The 20250-nt window shown below is 41.2% G+C and overlaps 1 long non-coding RNA gene across 1 annotated transcript; it reads right to left on the bottom strand.

Annotated features, from left to right (window-relative positions):
* Positions 1-5148: 5148 nt before the first annotated feature.
* Positions 5149-18485, bottom strand: LOC120406197. Its single transcript, XR_005599135.1, has 3 exons — positions 18410-18485; positions 9009-9133; positions 5149-5215 (listed from the first exon to the last, which is right to left on the bottom strand). It is a non-coding gene; the product is annotated as an uncharacterized LOC120406197 (long non-coding RNA).
* Positions 18486-20250: the final 1765 nt, after the last annotated feature.

Genomic DNA, 20250 nt, shown 5'->3' with positions numbered 1-20250 from the left:
AGTTAAGAGGAGAGGCAATGGTAAAGACATTTTAAAATTGTAATAATCCATTGGAAAACATGTAGTTGGACACTGATCAAATCATGCAAGCAACAAGATGGATTTAGCAATTCTTTAAAATTTCATATTTATAGCATAATCCTTCAGTGCAAGCAACTTAAAATCCTTGCCAAATCACTCTTTTAGCAGCTGAATAGACTATGAAAAAGGTGTCTCATTAATGCAGAATGTATGATTCTCAACATTTATTTTTTACTATGACAAAAGTACCAAAGTAAAAGAAGATTCCCAAGTAATACATGGTAGTCTGTGATACAAAAATAGGCAAAGTGGTGAAATATGTATGTGCCAGATGGCTATGTTTGTCAAGTACCGATGAGAGTATGTCATAATTCCATTCTTCATTTCACTCTTTATTACATGACAGAGAGGCACCAAAACAGAATGCATGGGAACTCAGTGCCTTACTGAAGAAATCTGAAGGTTCATATGATATTAACAAGCAAGGCTGCTCCAATAATACTATGAAGAATATAGTATAAAAAGATAAACAGAGAAGCCCTTCCAGAGTATTTAATATTTCAAATCAATACTTCAAAGACAAGAGCCAATGATCCTTCTGATACTCAGAAAATGCTTTCTTCTGTATAAGAAAAAGAGAGAGAGAATTCGTAATGGCATGTTCACTAATTCCTACTACCAGACTTCCTTTTTCCCCAGTAGCACTAGTTAATTTCTACAAAGCTAATATATCAAATAGTAGTTATGATTCAGACCACAGAAGATGAATAGCCATGCCAATCAGCTGCTATTTTCTGTTATTTTTGATGGAGATAAACTTTCTGAGGAGACTTTTGGAAAAGGTGGTGATGACTGGACAAAACAAGAAACAAGCTAGAGGTTTTGGCAAAAGTATGGGAAAAGACAAAGTCAAAAACGTATGTTGGAAATTATCAGATGTGTAATCACAAAGCCAACACTGAGGTTCTTACTGTATCGGAGGACACACAAATAAGAGGCTTTGAAAACAATACCCACCTCTTTGAAGAACAAGCTTCAGTAGAAAAGGGTCTCCTGGTGTTATATCTGATTTTCTTAGTAGTAACAGAGAAACATTTCAAAATGGAAAAGTCAGAACTATTCTAAACCTAAAGGGCTGAACAAATATTTGAGAAGTGATAGATTTTGTCACTCGGATTGTCTTCAATAAAACACAAGGTATATGACAGGGTTGGACGAGGCAGGAGAGGCTGTGTGTGAGAGAGAGTTCAGGGGTGGCAGTGGAAATTTTGTGCATCCACACGAGGTGGTAGAAATTTGAAGTTTGGCAGGGACATAGTTCCTAGGTCACAGATGTTCTTTTTGATGGTCCTGTGAAAAATGGCTCTGAACGAGTTATATAAGGTTCCGAACTGACGATTGTGCATATACATGGCTTTTTTTCACATAACACACTAATGATTTGCTAGTGTTCCATTGGCAATGCAAATGCTACCTATGTAAGAGGAGTAAAAATTCCCTTTTAAGCTGTCACCATTCTATTGCAGTTGCACTGCATTCCTAAGCAAGTGGAATGGAATTTCATTTTTAATTTGTAGGTGCATGTGAAATATGATCTGATGTGTGTGGAATGAAGGGGCTGCAAAGGAACTCTGTTTCCTTTCATATAATATACAAAGGTTCTTGTGGAATGAGACAAAGTAGTTGAGGGAATGAAGCTGTAGCACTCATGCCTTATTCATTCTAGAAGTTGAACTGTGTGTAATAAACGAAGCACATATGCACAGGAGCCTTCTCATTTCATCTAGGGTTTATGTACTGCACAGTGTACAAAGCATAAGGTCACAAACTTAGCAGTGAGGATAAATATATTGAACAGCTGTCTCATTCACTGAGCACTGTCTCTCAGAGTTAAGAATGTGCATTGAATTAGCAGGCATCCTGTGGAAGAAAAAGTATGTAATCGTTTAATTAAAGACTGTATCAAAAGGCAAACACACAAGGGGCTGAATTAAAATCGTGGGGCATTTCTTGACCTATGAGTGCTTCACTTGGAAACCTTAATGTTGTTTTCATGTTATGGGATTTTTGAATTGTTTGGTTTTTTGAAATGGATACATTACACTTTCTGCCAATAGAAATGAAAATCCTGATACCTATCTGAACTGGGGACTCTTATTTTTATAACAAGTATTGTATATGGTATTTCATAAGGATAAGGTGGCATTACAGAAAACAGCATTATTTATGTCTAAGGTCCAAGAATTAGTTTTCCTTTCATTTTATAAAAATCCCTCACATAAAAAGGAGATAACTTGAAACTAGTTAGATGTCTAGAGAGCTGCCAGAATTTACCTCAAAGGAACCAAAAATCAGCAGCATTATTCATCTCTCTTCATCCATGTTGTAGGGAAAGAAAGCCTATACGATCTAGAGAGCAAAGCAGATCAGGAGACGCATATAAATCAAGAGAAGTTGCTCCACCTCATGGGAATAAAACCTACTCTACTAGGGTAACTGCATCTTTATGCTGTGCTTGACATGAAGGGCATGTGAGTTGGATATAGAAAAATATCAGGCAACATGTTTGACAACCACTATAAGCTAGACATATTGCCTTCTTTGGGTAGAAATATTCTCTGAACTCTCTTAGAAGGCTGAAAGCTAGCTCCCCTCCCCCCACCACACACAAAAATTGTGTTTTAATAGTATTTAAAGGAATAGTTTTATTTCCTCCATAGAATTACTGTAATCCTCACTGCTAATATTATCCCTCTAGTGATGATTTGCAGACATGTTTTGGAAAGAGAAAATTTATCTGTGCTTGTTAATTTCTTTTCTTGGAGAAAGCTTTGTCCACTAATTTACCCCATCTGGAGAATTAGTTTTGGGTCATTGGATGCTTCATATAAAAATTCCTAATTATATTCAGATTAGAACTTCTGATTCAGTTTACCAATACATACTAACCTACAGTATTAATGAATTACATCTCAGAGAAAAGTGAATGTTCTGGGGAAAGTTATCAGTTTCTAAAAACACAAATGCAGATAAATTGAGAACTGGGCATTTCCAAACCTTGACTTAAAAATGGTTTGTTTCCAGGTACTATTTAAGTGTATTAAATAGTGACAGTGTGTTTGCATTAAGATGAACTCATGAAGCACAACTAATAGTGATGCAGGTTTTGAAAGGGTTAATGTACTAACCCTGTATGCCAAAACATTTTCACCTGTTTCAGTTATGCTATGTTGTTCACTGTCATTATGATTTCCAAGTATGGTTTGTACATAGTGTGTGTATTTTCAGATAAATGACTTTTCTTGATTTTGTCTGAAATACATGGAGTAATATTAATGGATGCTATATATGTATCTAAGCTGGTAGAAAAAAGTATGATATATGGTATTTAAGAAATGGTATGTGATTGATTATGTAATTAAAGAATGTGTCCAAATGCACCCACATGAGGGTCAGCGTTAAGGCTGCGCATAAATTTTGGTGTTTATGGCATTTTAGTGTATTTAGCATTGCATGAATGTAGATCTTTTGCATTTCATATTCAAGGGTTTTCTTAATGAAAAAAGAAGGATGAGAGTGGGAAGGGACATAAACCTTCAAAGAAGTCCTCATGGCTTTGAATTTCTGTTGGTTTGTACTCAGGATGCTGCATAACAGTGTGGGGAAGGGAATGTTTATACAATGACACCAGTGCAAGCCTCTGCTCTTCAGAAGCACCTCAGGACTTTGTGACAATGGCTGGGCACAATTTTTCAACCAAAACTTTTTTCAGCCAAAAATGCAGATTTGGATTGACCAAAATATTTTGTGAATTTTAGAGAGCTGCCAAAACAAAGCTGTCAGAAACCAAACCAAACCAAAAAATTCTAAAAAAAAAAATAAAACATTTCATTTGAGCAATTTTGAAGTTTAATATTTTGACTTTTTATTCAAAATGATTTTTCTCTTTGAACTTCAGTTCAATTTTATTTTTTTAAAAGGTTAAAAATATTCAAACAAATCAAAACATATTGTTTCAGGTTGAACTAAATGTTTTATGTGACCTGAAATTAATTAATTACTTTATGTATTTCTTTATTTCTTTATTTTACTTTTTTGGTTTACTGGATCATTTCCATTCCAGATCAACCCCAAACTATTTTTGTTAATGTTCTGGTTCAGCCACTGAACCAAAAAAAAAAAATCAGTTATTTACATAGCTCTATTTGTGATGTCTTAACACAGCCAATGCAGCTTCAGTTTTTGAGGTCTGATCTGAAAAATCTACACATAAATCTACAGTGATATCAGTGTTTCCATCTTGATGAAGGTATGAGCCAACTCTGCCTTGATTTAAATCACTGGCTCAGGGAAAGTAAACATTTCCACTATGTTTAGATTAGTAAACCACTCCCTCCAGCAGAGCCTGAAAGCTCCATTCCTGCTGCGGGTACCTTCTTTTTCAATTTCCTTTTAAATCAGCTTCTCTCTCTATAGAAAATATGCAGCCAAATATTCCTCCCCACTAAATAAGAATGGTAAAGTGCAAATAATTATTAAGATCTGTTAGTGGAAGAAGCGGGAATAGAATTTAGAGACTTCAAGCCTAATTCGCATTCCCTGAGGCTAAGGGAGAATTACGGAAAACGAGGCTTCTTCTTCCAGGCACCCACTATAATAATTACACAAGAAGATTCCTTTCAGGAATATTTTTGATAATACTATTTCTTTGTTTGGCAATGTCAAGATAGAAGCATCTTTTTTAAAAAATGGAAGAAATAAGAAACTAGTTTATATTTTATGCATCTTAAGGTCTAGATCCATATAAAAAATTCACCACGTTTACTGTACCATCTGGTTGATTTGAAGGGGGAAGGGGAATTACTGAAACTAAGAAATCCAGTGAGACAACCTGTCTCAAACTAGCACAACTACTTTCTGAATTACTTGTGTTGTCACTCTAATGATGAGATTTGAAATAAGCTCTATTGTGATCAGAAATCTGATTTTTTTATCTCAATCAGTGGGAAGTGTAAGAGGTTTGCTATATTCTGTATTCAATACTATCTTTCCCAACAAAATTTGTTACAACTTTAGTGCATCAGGAATAAAAAGAAAAAGAAAGTGACAGAGGAAACTCTCACCAAAGCAGCTGTTTCTGATCATTCATACTTAGCACACAAAGCTATTCATCTTCAAGAGGTTTTGGCACAACCTAGAAAACATTATAAAGCATTAGATACAGAAGCAGTTTAGTGACTTCATCATATTTTATATTTTCTTCCTTCTTTTTCATTATCAGAGATATTTGTATTAATATGTAAACTATGTGGCCTGAAGCTATAAAGGGTAAGCAGCTCACCATCTGTTGGTGAACAGGGGAAGGAGTGGATCAGAACTCTAGAGGGAAAGGATCTTTCTGCCACCAACTTCTGGTGAACAGGAATAAGAATGGCCATGAGCTTGCTAAGCTGATTACCTAGAATGCCAGATAAACAGAAGCTCTATAGGGAAGGAACTCTCTACCACCACCTACTGGAGAACAGGGGGAAATATGACTACAGAGAGTATTCGTGTGCATAAGTTTTCCACTCAGAAAGCCTCCAAGTGACACTTTTGCATCTCAACAGAACTGTACATGACCTCCAAATTGGTGAGGTAATAAAGTCTATTGTTTTGCATTTCCCGGATGGCAGAACCATCATTCTCACAGGGTCCATCTGAAAGTTCTCTTCTGTTAAAATATATTTTAAAATTACTGTATTGTATTCAGTGTGCTCTGCCCATTTTAAGAGCATTGTTGAAACTGAACTGAGAGTTAGCTCAGGTGGTGTTAAACCTACTTTCTTTGGGGAAGGGAAATGAAAGGTGCTGCAGGAGGTGAACACAGCATTGTGGGGTGGAGTTGGGAGGACCAGGTGCAATTCTGCAGCTGTAATGCCTGTTGTTCCTATATTGCATGAGTGTGCAGTGAACCAGTACAGGCTCCAGGAAGATGATCTCACAGTGGTACTGCCAAGGCCTGTGGAGTGTCAACAGCTTTTTTGTGTGTGGACATGTGTGTCAGTCCTCAGTTGCAGTCAAAATACACTTAGCTTAACTGGGTGGAAAGGCTCAACGGAGAATTCATCTCACTTTTGCATATCAGTGATCCTGGGGCTGGCAGGGTACCATCCTGACCACCATCATAATTTAGGACACCCTCAAGGATGCTGCGAATTATATCCGACAGCCAGGAATGTTCCAACAGCCAGCGATAGCTGAAGCACAGTGGTATTCTGGATGTAGCTCCTTTCTCTTACCTATACTCCTACCCCGGAGCCTCTGAGGGCAGTTCTGGGCCACCTAGCTATCTCAGGGAAGATCCACTAGGTTACTAGCTTCCTTGTGCTACCAAGCAGCATAAAGCAGATGGAATGGTGCCAAGGACCTGGTACAAAGATTCACTGTGGGTGCTGAAACCTGCAATGACTTTTATTTCTAGTGCAAATAGTCCACTGGTGTATTCCTCTTCTCCTACTCCAATACCCACCCTCTGCCATATTTCTCTTCTCCTACTCCAATACCCACCCTCTGCCAGCCTCTTTCACTGTGTTGTACCTTTTGCCTCCTCCTCTTTGTTTCAGTCTCTTCCATTTTTTTGTTTGAGCCCCCCCACCCTTCTTTTTGTGTGTGTGTGAGGGGGGGCTGTCTTTGAGGATCCTCATTTAGTTCCTTCCTCACTTCTACATCCCACAACACTGTAACCCTCCCACTGATTGAGAATGGCTGGGACCTGGCTCCTTTCATAAACTGTCAATTACTAGTAGTTGAGTTGGCCAGAAGGGGTGTCTAGAGAGCAATGCTTCCCCTTACTGGGTAAGTGTACCCCCCAGAGTTCCTAGCCCCTGCTCATTCAGGGAATGAGGGACTGAAACAAGTTGTACAGTTTCACCTTCTTTTGTCACTCTTCTTTTTCCCCTGCTCTTTTGCTTCCTCCTACTCCCCAGGATTGCATCTGTGCTGCTATTTCTGAGCATAGCCCTTCCCAGATCCTAGCTACAGATTGAAACTGATGCAATTCTTGTCGATCTCAGTATAATCCCTTGTTGGGAAAGTGCTAGGTGGTATAGGCCAGACACATATGTGATGCTTTGCCAGCTACAGTGTCTGGTGAGAATTTAAATATCATCACAGTACTCTCCCGTCAGCAGTGGAGGACTGTACTGTGTATTTCCCCAGGAACAGCAGCAGAGTGAAATTGCTGAACCATCAGTTGCTTTCTGCTCTGACTGATTCTGGCTAAGCACTAAGAGCGGGAGCTGAGGTGTAATTCTCCAAGAGAGGTATTAATAAGACAATATGAGGGTACGTAATGAAGAAAATATGAGATTTAAACCCCTTTATAAACAGCACTGTCTTTAAATAGAATATTCTTCAAGTCTACCGCTAGGCACCAGAGGGTTTTAAAGTCTTGCAACCATATTCATTAACCACATTAAAGTGCAAGAAGGTCTCATGATTTTATACGACATTTTTAACATGTATAACCAGTTGGCTCTAGAATGCCTTTAAAATAGTATTTGGGAGTTTTTCTAAAGACTGGAGGGCTCTACTTAGAGACAGAAGAGAGGGAACAAGGCCTTCTCAAGAGGAAGCAGGATATCATAATCCAGCGGGCTTCTTGCCTTACTATAAATGTACAGCAAATCTGACAGGTTGGTTCTCTCTCACATCCTTATTTAAAATGGAAATGTGTCCCTTTTTAGGCATCTATGCTTTTTCAATGTACAGACGTCTCAATTCTTGGTAAATCAACTGTGAGAGCAGGGTGTTTTTAGAAACTGTAGTTTTCAGTCAGCAACTGGAATCTGAGCATTTTACAAGGGGGTCAAGAGTAGCAATTGAAAAGCTTTTTTTCCTCAGAAAGAAGAAAGGATTGTTTTAAAGCAGTGTTTTGTGACTGGTTAGTCCCAGGTTTAATCTAGAAGTCAGAGTTTTTCTAGTCAGCGACTCAGGTCTCACAGAGAACCCGAGTTATGATTTCAATGGGACTACTTGCATGGTCAATAAGCAGTGACCACTACTCACATGAGAAAAGGTTTGCAGGTTCAGAACTTTAACTTTCAACTTGCCTGAAGAAAAGTAAAGATGCTTTCACCCTTGAGTGGGCTCAAATGGAGGGTAGAAGCAGATTACCCCTACTTACTAGTTAAAAACAAAGCTGTTTATAATGAGTTACTGAGCATATATTAAATGTACATATTCTAGTCAGACTCCAGTTGCTGAATGACTACAAACTGGAGAGCTCTAAAAGAAGACAATGAAGGAACGTAAATGTATAGTCTAGACTCAGCTACCCAGTCCCCACATTTGCAGTACCCAGGCCTCATCCCTCACCCTTCTAAACAATCCTTAAAACCTGCAGCAAACTCTAGTACCCTACTATTTAATATATCCCTCACAGCACTCCCTCAACCTTCCACCCAGCATCTCTCCACCTTCAGCATTGCTCACCCCTCAGCATGGAGTACATTCCCAACAGCACCACCCAGGTCCCCATGACTTAGTATAATATACCAAATCCTGCAGTTGCTACTCACCACCCTCCATCCATCAGCCCCACAGTGCTGTTTCTTGCTGTTACCACATCCAGCAATGGATTGTTGGGTGCAGCCACAAAGAATAGTGACAGTGGAGTCAAGGCCAGTTCATTTTGGGAGAAGATTGAAAATCCCTGGGCCAGAGTGAAAAGTGCAATAGCTCTTCCATTCCAGTGTTCCTCTCCCACTCTTGTCTTTGTGCCTTTCTCAGTACAGTACCCTTTGCTTGAAATTCACTTCATGCTCTGGTCTGCCACACCACCATCGTCATCTTCACACTCCCTCCTCCAAATCACAATTCTTCTGTGAAACCTATAAACCCTAGGCATTCCCCTTAAGAAACCGTATCGTACATTTAGTAAAAAGTGTATAAAACACCAAAACCCTTGAACGTCTATGTCACCTATTAAAGCTCATTGGATTTACCTTTATCTTCTGTTTTCCCCTCCTCCAGTCCTTGTATCCACAATTGCATCTCAGTTTAGATTTTTATACCCTTTAGGGCAGGGATCCTGTCTTTCATCCGTCTATTAAGCACTATGGATTGTAAGCTAAATAAATAATTACAAACACAAAAATACATTAAAAGATGCCCAGTCATCCATAATTCTGGTATTTCTTTTGAGTGATTGACTTTGCAATAATAATGTTCTTTTAACATAGTTTTATGTGGAAGCGCCTAAGGTTGTTTTTTTTAAACATACTGAAAAAACAGAAATTCTATCATATGTCATCGTATTGATATCCATGTTTATCATCAACAGTGCTGGAAATTTTAGATCCACCACACAGATCTCTGCTATTTGAACTAATGGCGTACCTGACAGTAATAGTGGGTCATCATCCAAATGGAGAGCAGCACTTTTACAGTGGGTTTCACAAATGTTTGATGACAGACAAGAAATGGTGAAATTAAGGAATTGTTGGTTTCATTCCAGACTGTGGAGGTCAGTGAGCTCTAGTGGGCAGAGTCTTCTGTCTGTTCCTCCCACCATAACCTCTTTTGCCCCCTCCCTTCCAAACTGTCCTTGTCCCGGTCTCTCTTCTCCTGATTTCTGGTCCCAGAAATATTCTTGAACCCTACCCGGTGCCAGTCACCACCTCACAGGTTTCTCATGCCCAGTAAGTCCTAGTCTCTCATCACATTCCCATTTCCTATTTACATGCCCAGCCATCCCCAATTTCCCCCCTCCTGGCTTCAATATCTCTCTTTCCCCCTCCGTAGCCTCCAGACATCTCCCCTCACCTGTTTCCCTCCCTCCACTGGCTTTCAGTTCCAACCTCCATCACTGGGCTTCTTGTTTTCCCCTTCCCCAGCTACTTCACCCTTTATCCAATCACTCCCAGTTCTTTCCCTGAACACTGGCTCCTCAAGTTCTTCCCCTGTCCCCTAGTTCTTATTCAGTCTCCTCACCCAGACAGCCTCAATCTCCCCCCAGGCTCCACATCCAACCTGTCTCCCCCCATGTGTGACTTCCAATCCCCCGTTTCCAGTTCCCAGTCTTAGTATCCTTGTCCAACCAATCTCAGTCTCCTCACCCACAACTCCCAGCTCCAGTTTCCTTATCCCCCACAACCAGCCTCTGTCCTAGTCTCATCCCCCAGACTCCTTGTCCCAACCTACTCTTCCCATTTCCTCCTCCCCGTCTTTTGTCCCCTCGTCATTCAGATCAGGAAATTAGGCAGTTTCCTCCTCTGCGCTGCCTGAGCCCAGCTGAGGGAGGGGATGGGGGGGGTGTCATAGAGTGTACAGGAGAGATAGGATCTCTTCTCACAGTTTAGGTCCCTGGACCCAACCCTGCCTGCAACATGTCAGAACTACAATTGCAGAGAAAGTCCTTACCAGCTCCGGAATGGGCTGACCCACTGTGGATAGAATCTTTGGGGAATATAGCTACTAAAATCTAAGACTTCTCTACAGAGCATGTGTAAACTGAGATTTTTTCAAAGACTTATAAATTTGTCACGTTTGGATGGATTTTAAAGACACACCCTTTTATGCTAAATAATTGAGAATGGAACCTCCTTCTCTCACTCACACAATTGTGTCTTGGACTAATTTCCATCTTGGTTCTTCTCTTGCCTTAGCATGAAAACCTGTGCATCTTCTCCGTGCATTCAGCCTCATCCTTTCTGCTAGTGACCCCTCCCTCATTGTTTTAGTTGATCTTTGCCATTTTGGATAATTCTGTCCTCCTTAAATGCCATAGCTATGCATCTTTCTCTCCTCCCTTCCCTTCTGTTTCAACCTACCTAATCATTGACATTCTCTAGAGATATTACTTCCCTTTTGCCAAGACCCCTCTTCTTTTGATCCTGAAGTTGCCCTCTGTCTACCTACCATCTCTCTCACACTCCTTTTCTGCTTGTGAAGCACTTAGTTGTGAAAGTAATGGATACTGCATACGGTAGGTAGCTACTCTCAGTGAATGCACATCTTGGGTCTTAGTCAATGGACAATGATGCTACCAGGGCAATGGGCTGGCTTTATAAAGGCATCCTTGAAGCAAATAAATGTCATCCCAATAGAAAAATCATAAAGTAATGTTTATACTCCAAATGATTTAATTTTATTTATTTTATTAAAATTAACTTCATTTATTGTTTTCAGGTTTGTGATTGTGATCATCCTGCAAGCTTTGTCTATCATTCAGTCACTGTGGGCCTGGTGCAAAGCCCATTGAAGTCAATGGAAAGACTCCCACTGACTTGCATGGGCTTTGAATCAGACCCCAAATCCTTACGTATCAACTAGCGGCTGTGATCTTCCTATTTTATTACATTGCATGTCTCCTTTCTTCATGGTCTTACAATGCAAAGAGAGGTGTACACCTTTGGTAGCTCTGTGTGTTCTTGAAAGCACATAGATTGCAGTTATGTCCTGCCTGGTCCTGGATGATTTTTAATTTGTTGAAGAGCAGCTCACACAATGAACACACAGGAAGATATGTCAGCCTTCTATCAGAAAAAGAAAAATGTGTAAACTTATCAGTAAGTATCTCTCTTCCTCTGGATATATTGTAGGTCGTAAACACTATGTACAGTATTTATTACTGTTGAAGTGTGCTATAAAAGTAACTGAGGGATGAGTCCCAGACAATTTGGAAATAAGTTAATAGAGAGTTAAACCAGACATTTTAAAGTGTGTGCACCTGTGCAGGGGAAAGAGGGAAGGAGGAATGGAGGTAGTAGGGGACTCATTCAAGGATTTTTTTGTACATTTACAATCCACTCAGCATAAGGGGCAATGTATAACTCCCCCATGGGCCTACCCTTTTGGCTCTGACCCATAATGATCCCGCAATTGGAATTTTGATAGCAGGGGGATAGGGTGACCAGATGTCCTGATTTTATAGGGACAATCGTGCTTTTTGGGTCTTTTTTCTTATATAGGCTCCTATTATCCCCCACCCGCTGTCCCGATTTTTCACATTTGCTCTCTGGTCACCCTACAGGGGGAACACCTCCCAGAGCTGCAGGGGCAGCAGCCTTGAGCCTCCTTCTTTCCCAAGAGCAGCAGCAGTGACCCTCTCACCCTCATGGAGAGGCAAAAGTGGCAGTCAGGGAGTCCAGTACTTACCTCAGTAACCAGAGTGAATCTATTTGGGTGAGTGGGATGGGCCTGCTGCACTTTTTTCTTGACATACACAGAATCCTATTTCAGGGTGCTATTGGCAGGGCCCCTCACTACTTCTGGGTGTAGTTTATACCCAACTGGGATGAATGGGGGAGTTCACCCCTCAGAGCTATTGTATCTATTGTCTGCAGACTTGGGCAGATGTCACTACATCATTTACACTGAGACCATTTTTTCAAACTTTTCTTCTTAACCACAATGGCTAGAAATTTACTTCATTTCAAATTAAAGCTGAGATTCTGATCAAATCACTTGGGAACTTTGGGTCCCAGGCATAGGGTTATGCTTTAATCAGGCCTTGAATAGGGGCAGAACCAGGGTCCCTCCCACTCCCTGCCCCCCTCTCTCTATCTTGTGTCCTTGCATACCTGTTAATAGCCAGTGCCATCAGGTGAGTTGCCCTTGCTCTCCCTATTGTTTGCAGTCACATTCTGATTAGGGCCAAACACAGGAGTAAGGTCAGGACCTTACTCTCCCTTATTCCACTGCATGGCTAAATAACGGTTCTGACAATCTAGTCCTTAATGGTTCTAATATTGGAGTTCCCATATGAACAGTGAAGCAGAATATAGGGTTATAAGATACATAGTAAAGTAGTTTTGATCACTGAAGACCGCAGCCAAGCTGTCTAAGAAGCAATTAACAATTTGGCCTTACTTGAACTTTTTTCTCTTGTTGTCATATTTGCTTTCTTAATTTACAGCAAGAAAAGTATGTTCATATTTCCCTTATTTCAGCGGGAGAGCAATAATTATTTTTGACAGGTGAACTACAATATTTTTGTAAAGAGAAAGCGAAGGGAGACCCCTAAAGTTCCCAAATAAGTAAGGGAAAAATAGGTGTAGGCCTAAAAATAAAATAAGAGCACAGCCAATAACACATATTGAAGAGACCATTCACAGGAGAGTGGAGTCCAGCAAACATAGTATATAAACTGGCTGTCTGTAACAGCATTAGAATTTTAAAATCAAAGTCCCCCTTTCCCCCCTCTCTGTAGAGATGCTATCTTTTTGGGGATATTTTTTCTTCTATCCAACAGGCAACAGACACAGTGGATTCAGGCAGACATGCCAAATCTTTTGCTGCCATCCTGAATTATATTGATCGTAAATTAAGCACCGCATGGGATACAACAGGACATCAGACAAGAAGTTTTATGATATGCCAGTCTAATTTGAAACAAACAAAGAAAAACTTCAACTCACAGCAAAACTATTTGCAGCCTCTCAAGAAGACAATAAAATTATGGAATACAAAACTGAAAGCCTTGGACATACATTAGGTTGAGAAGCCCTGCAGCGGGAGTAGAGACAAACGATCTTACAGTGTTTGTGTTCGATTCTGGATGTAAAAGATAGCTGGTAGAAATGTCACTTGAGAATAACGTTATTGCAATAAGACTGGAACAATCATAGTAACGTCTTCTGTTTCCCCTCAGGTTTCCTGGTGCAGGACTTTTCTTTGTGCACAGAGCTCTTCTGAACCCCAATTTGCTCTGAACTTTCCTTGGACTGACCCTCTTTGCACTGTTGGCCTTTCCAACTGTTCATCAATTAAAGAGGAAAAGTCTCCTAGATGCTTCCTCACTAAATTCTCCATCCTGCTCCCTATTTTTTTTCTTTCTGAGGCAGCTTGTTCTGTCCCCATTCACTCTTCTACATACTAGACTGGCACTGATAGTCTTCTACATGGGAGCCACAAAGAACAACTGCACTCTAACATTTTCTGCCATGCTAAGAAATGTTATTGGTTCTAGTGGCATTCTCCATTTAAGGATAGGAAATATTTCTCAAACCAGTAGAAACTTTAAAAATATTTTTTTAAATCAATTGTGACCATTATATATATATATATATTTAGTGGAATAAAGATCTCCAAAGAGAGATCTTAAAGAGAACACATGATATCTTAAGCAAGCATAGCAGTGGAAGACAGTGTGGGCTAATGGATAGAACAGTGGAGTGACACAGGAGATATGGGTTTTATTCCCTGCTTTGCCTCTGGCTTTCTGGGTGACCTTGGGCAAATCACTTCAGCTCTGTCTTTCTCATGGGCATAATGATACTTATCTCCTTTGTAAAATGCTTTGAAATCTACTGATGAAAATGATGTCTAATTTCTAGATATTATTATAATTACTAATTTACAAGAAGATCCATGCCAAAAATTAGGATATGGACCCGCAGTATGACGATCATCTTAATACTTTCAGACATTAGTGGTATGGTCACAGGCAGAAAACTTCAAAATATTGCCTGGAAAAAAAAAACAGTTCCTCCTCCCTTCAAACAAACTCCCCTAGCCTTGCTCACCCCAAGAAGTCCCAATGAAGTTAATGGGCAGGGCCTTACCAAATTCACGGCTATGAAAAATGTGTCATGGACTGTGAAATCTGGTCTCCCGCAATGAAATCTGATCTTTAGTGTGCTTTTATCCTATACTATACAGTTTTCACGGGGGAGACCAGTGTTTCTCAAACTAGGGGTCCTGCCCAAAAGGGAGTTGCAGGGAGGTTACAAGATTATTTTAGGGAGGTCATGGTATTGCCTTCTGCGCTGCCTTCAGAGCTTGGCAGCCAGAGACCGGCGACTGTTGGCCGGGCGCCCAGCTCTGAAAGCAGTGCCCCACTAGCAGCACAGAAGTAAGGATCACATCCTTACTCCTGCACTGCCACTGGCTCTGCCTTCAGAGCTGGACTCTCGGCCAACAGCCACCACTCTCTAGCTGCCCAGCTCTGAAGGCAGTACTGCCGTCAGCAGCAGCACAGAAGTAAGGGTACCAGTACCTCAACTCCCCCTCCCCAATAACTTTGTGACCCCCCCCCCAAATCCTTTTTGGGTCAGGACCCCTACAATTACAACACCATGACATTTCAGATTTAAATAGCTGAAATAATGAAATTTACTATTTTTAAAATCCATGTTAAATTGACCAAAATGGACCGTGAATTTGGTAGGGCCCTATTAATGGGACTACATATGTGGGTCAGTCATGCAATATTTTGCCCATAATATACCTTTTGTATTGGCATCATTTTTTAAGGAAACATAGAATCCTAAACTCAAGCCTCAATGAGCAAGTGAAAGAAGTGAATTGATTTTTAAACATTTGAAAATGCATTTGTAATTGATATGTTTGCACCTGTAGTATGTTACAATTTGTGATCTTACACAATTATTTATTTTGTCATTTACAAAAGCTTTGTTAGATAATCCTGGATTCTGAGACAGCAGGGGAAAATCATCAGAATGTATCTGACTTTAAAAAAATTCAGAGTGCTCAGCTGTTGTTTTACTCCAATATCTTTAGGATACCGATGCACATTTCTGTCACCTACTTAAAAAAATATTCCAAATGTTGAATAGTGCTAGTAAATTGAATGGTTATGAGTTCTTGTGAAAATCCACATTCTAAAAAAAATTGACAATGAAAAGCATAATATATTTACTTACAAATAAGGAAACTCCTTTGACTGCTATAAATGCCATGCAAATCATTATAACATGATCAAGTAATTTTGAAACTTTAATATTAATTTCTGACTGATAAGATCACTATCATAGCAACATACGTCAGATTATTTCATCAAAGGACCTACATTATCTAAGTTCTTTCCAAAAATGACAGCAACACTGTGAAGTATTCCTATGGTAGTGGTATTAGCATATATGCAAACTGTCCCCATTTATTATTTTTATGAAAAAATTACCTTTTTTCATTCTGTTTCTCCAAAATTATATTTTAGTCTCTGATATTTTATTTGAATCCTACTTTGTTTATCTCCTTGATATGTCCTTATGATTTATTTCATATGTAGAGTACTAATAATTCTGAAATCTCTTCCAGTTTTGACATGGAGATACTTATAGGTTTGCATCACTCTAATTTGTCCTCTTCAATGTCCTTTTCCTATAACTTATTTTGGATTTCCAGGAATGGAAATGTAGTTTAATTATAAATAAGAATATAAAATTATGGGCCAAATTCAGCCCTTGCAACTCCAGTGAAGTCAATGGGGTGCATAAGAAGTGTAAATCAAGGCAAAATCTGGCCCACTACGTAAACCCATTTACATTAAAAAAAAAAAAAAAAAAAAAAAGCTTTTACTAATGGCCTTGAGATTTTAAAGTAAATCTACCTATATCTCTTGCAGCCTAGCTAAACAAACTAGACTTCCTTTTTTTCAAATAGGCACATTTCATTGTCTCTCTATGGATGATATTTTAAAACCAATACTATATGGAAAGATTTTTATTTAGAAAATTATCTTCAGGCTAAATCACTGTGATTTGTAAAGAATAATAATATGAACTGTCAAAATCTTGCTAAACACAAATAGACTGGGAAACCACATTTTGCTAAATGTTATTCTAAATCTCAAAGCAACCCCTATAAATCTGAAATTCAGAAAGGGCAATGGGATCATCCCTGGATGAAAACCATTTTTTATTCCTTTTAATAAGACAAGTTCAAATGTTGTCCTAGGGATGTAAAGTTTTAATTAAACACTTACACAGTTTAACTACAGCTACCTATTCCCTGTTGCCAACAACCAACAATTATTGTTCTATCTAGTAATATTTGTTTAACCCTAGTCTTTCCAGAATATAACAAACAATGGTAGAGAATTGTCTGATTTAAACAAGCTGCTTTATGTTTGGCTAGTGCCCAATTAAATAGCCAAGAAAGCAAGCAATTATAAGCTGTTTAAAAGGAAATCACTGGTTTCCTTATTTAAATTCTTAAGTTTTTACTGTCCATCACAAAGGCTATTATTGCAATGAATAATTTAATCACTTCTGTCTATTACATGTCACTATACTGCAAACATGGTTTCAAGGCTGTGAAAGACACTGGCAAGTGTCAGCATTTGTTCCAACCCAACCCAACTAAGCTCCTAGTATATTCACTTTAACAAACTAAGGAAGCTTTGGCAGGGGAAGAGGGTGTTGAAGGGAGGTGGGAGACCAGGACAAACATGAAAAAAAAATCAGCAAGACACTTTTAAAAGATGAAAGGTCAACACAGATTTGGTGCCGTTGTGGTGTCATTTCATCTGTTTGTCCCTTGGTGGAGTTCTTGAGTCAGTTTCTCCTTTCCCGTCAAACTGCTTTAACTGCTTTATATTTTTCCCTAGAATTGGCTATCATGTTTACTGTATTTAACCTTTTCCTTATATTATTGTGACTATGCCACCTCCTTTCAGTGAAAACCCACCTGAGATTCTGCCTTCAGGACCTACTTTATTTTCCGGATACTGCCTCCCCCCCCCCCTTGATTTAGTCTCTTTTCTTCGAGACTGGACTCCATTACTGATCCTAAATGCTATTTTCCAGTGTGACATCGACATTCCCGAACTGCAAAAAAACAAATTGTGCTGGGGAGGGAGGAGGAGGAAAATAGCCAACTCCAGCGGAGAGTTGGTAGGCACGAAAGATGAAATCGGGCTCCGCCGAGAAATTGCAATAAGCTAAAGATTCATTATATTTGCATATTTACCAAAGGACTTTAACTATTCTAATCAACAGATACAATTACACAATCTGTAAGCTACCGCAGAGGGAACCCTGGAGCTGCAGGGGAGAGGAGAGAAAAGCCCAGTGATGGCGTTAAAGGGATTTCCCGTGCATAATAAAGGCTAGAAATGTCAGATGGACGTTAGTCCCCACACAAGCTCCCTTCTCGCCAGTATGATGAGATGTTCCCTTTAAAGACACAAGCTCTCAGTTGCTTCTTTGAGTGCGGTCGCCAGCCTCTTGGGCTATTTTATTAATTGCAGCCCATGACACGTGCGATCCCACTTCCCTAGACTCAACCCCCAAATGTGTCGCGGCGGGGGGGGGGAGGGCTCCCTCGCTCATCAGTCTTGGCCAAAGGGGCAAATCTCCACCGCCTGAACTAGCCGGCTCGGTCCTGCGGAGAGTGAGGCAGTGGCCACAAGTGGTGGGGACCTAACGCTACCGAGCTGGGGTACGAGACGGGGAGCGGAAGCAAGGGGCTCCGATTCCTTCTCCCCCCAGACAAACGGGCAGCACACACAACGTGGACCCGACTTCCTTCTCCTCGCCGCGTAGCCAGGGCACGGCGCCCAAAGGCAGCGCTGCCCATCCACCATGCAGAGCACGTCAGATCCATTTCCCACGCCGCCCGCCCGCCTAGGGGAGAGAAGGGGGTGGGGGGGGGCTGTTACCTCTGCTCCGAAAGAGGAACCAATCCGCTGTGAAGGACGCTGCGCTCCCGAGCAGGCAGGCATTGCACACTCGGAGACATTGCACGTGAAGGGGGAGGAGAGAGCGTGGGGGGATAATACACCCGGGGGGGCGGGGGTGCGCGCGCGCGCGCATGGGGCAGGTTGCACAGGGCAAGAGAAAGAACCCGCTTATTCGTTTGAAACGCGCTCCCCAGCAAACCAGACCGCGGTAGCAGTGTGCCCATGAGACACGATGCGGTGGGAGGGAGAGGCTGTGCTGTGCAAATGTTTCCACACACAGGAAGCCGAGTAAAGTTTATGGCGGGGAGGTTAAAAGCTTTTTCGCCTCACCCCTCCCACAAGGGAACGCGTTAAGTTTTCCGGACGCGTTGAAAAGCAGGGAGGGAGGCAGCGGCTGGAGCGAGGGATGGAAATGTGTAGCATGTGCAGGGACCAGTGCAATGCAGCATGCCGCCGGTATTCCTATTGGCATGGCGGGATTAGTGCGGACAAGATTCCTCTTCCCGGACAGCGAGGGGGAATTTCGAGACAGTCAAGTTGCTTGGCAAACATAATGGGGATTTCGTATTAATCCCACTTAACCCTATGCGAAGATGCCGAGCTCCTGGAGCCCCCTCCTGCAGCCCGGACTGCGGCGGTGAAAACTGAGCCTGCGCCAAACTGGGCTTTCTAGCTGATGCTGCAGATATAAAGCTGAGCAGTTCCTGGCATCAGCACAGCAGGAGGAGGAGTCTCAGAGCTGGGCCAGCCAGTGAGCGACGCAGGAGCTGTAGCATCCACTTACACAGGAGAAAGAGTCCTCTTTAGCCCTGGCACGGCAGGGAGTGGGGAACACTCAGGCACTCATTCCCCAGCTCACACGCCGCAGATACACACACTGTCTCTGGGGGTGCCTACAGTTCGCACAGGCAAGAGGTGGAAACCTCGCTTTCTCCTCCCCACATGAAATAGACAGCAAGCTAGACTCATTGTGATCATTGCTCTGAATCATATGAGCACATCCGGCTGCTTTAGCATAAATGTGTCATCAGTATAAAGAAAGACGTTTGGGCATATTTGTCTTCATGTTTTTATTTAAAATTAAATACCTCGGGGGTTTGTTCTCCTGAACGTGTGTGCAGGACTGGGAAAGCAGGATTCCCCACTTCCTGCCCCATGCATGCCCTGGTCCGTCCTCTCCCACCAGCCTGAGTCTCCCTCCCTGCTTTGTTGAATGCGAATGGAAGGGACAGGTCTGAGAGTCAGACATCAACCAAAAGAGCAGAGGCATGCAAATGCCATGGGCAATTAAGTGGCACAAAGTCAAAAGAAGGAGAAAGTGAACTAGAGACGCAAGGATAAGCAAAGTTGTGTCGAGGTCTTTCACATTAAAGTTGATTTCTTACTTACCCAGGTAGGCGACACTACGTTTTAGCAATCACTGAAGCAGCAAGTCCCTATTCAGAAATAAATCTATTACTTCTACTTACATGTGTTTATTCTCCTAACCCTCCCCCACCCTTCCCACACACATTCTCTCTTTCTCTGAGGGTCCATTTTCCCAAGAAACACACAGACGCCGTTGAAGATGTGCATTCAAATCACTGAAAGAGGCACAATAAAGACAAAACCCCCAGCACTGGGGAACAGACCAGCGAAATCCTGAGATCTCTAACGCACTCCCCTTTCCTCCCTGGAGTTTGATCCTGTTACAGTCACTGCAGCTCATCATCTAGCTAGAAAAGCACCAGCGGACAGAAAAGGTGCGAATCTATGCAAAATGAATTGTTTGACCAACATGATGCCACAAAATGCCGTCCCCAGCGCACGGAGGGACTCTA

Source organism: Mauremys reevesii, linkage group 5 (assembly GCF_016161935.1).
Source record: "Mauremys reevesii isolate NIE-2019 linkage group 5, ASM1616193v1, whole genome shotgun sequence".
Classification (NCBI taxonomy): Eukaryota; Metazoa; Chordata; order Testudines; family Geoemydidae; genus Mauremys; species Mauremys reevesii.
Note: the sequence above shows the minus strand (reverse complement) of the source record. Positions and strands in the feature narration are given on the sequence as shown.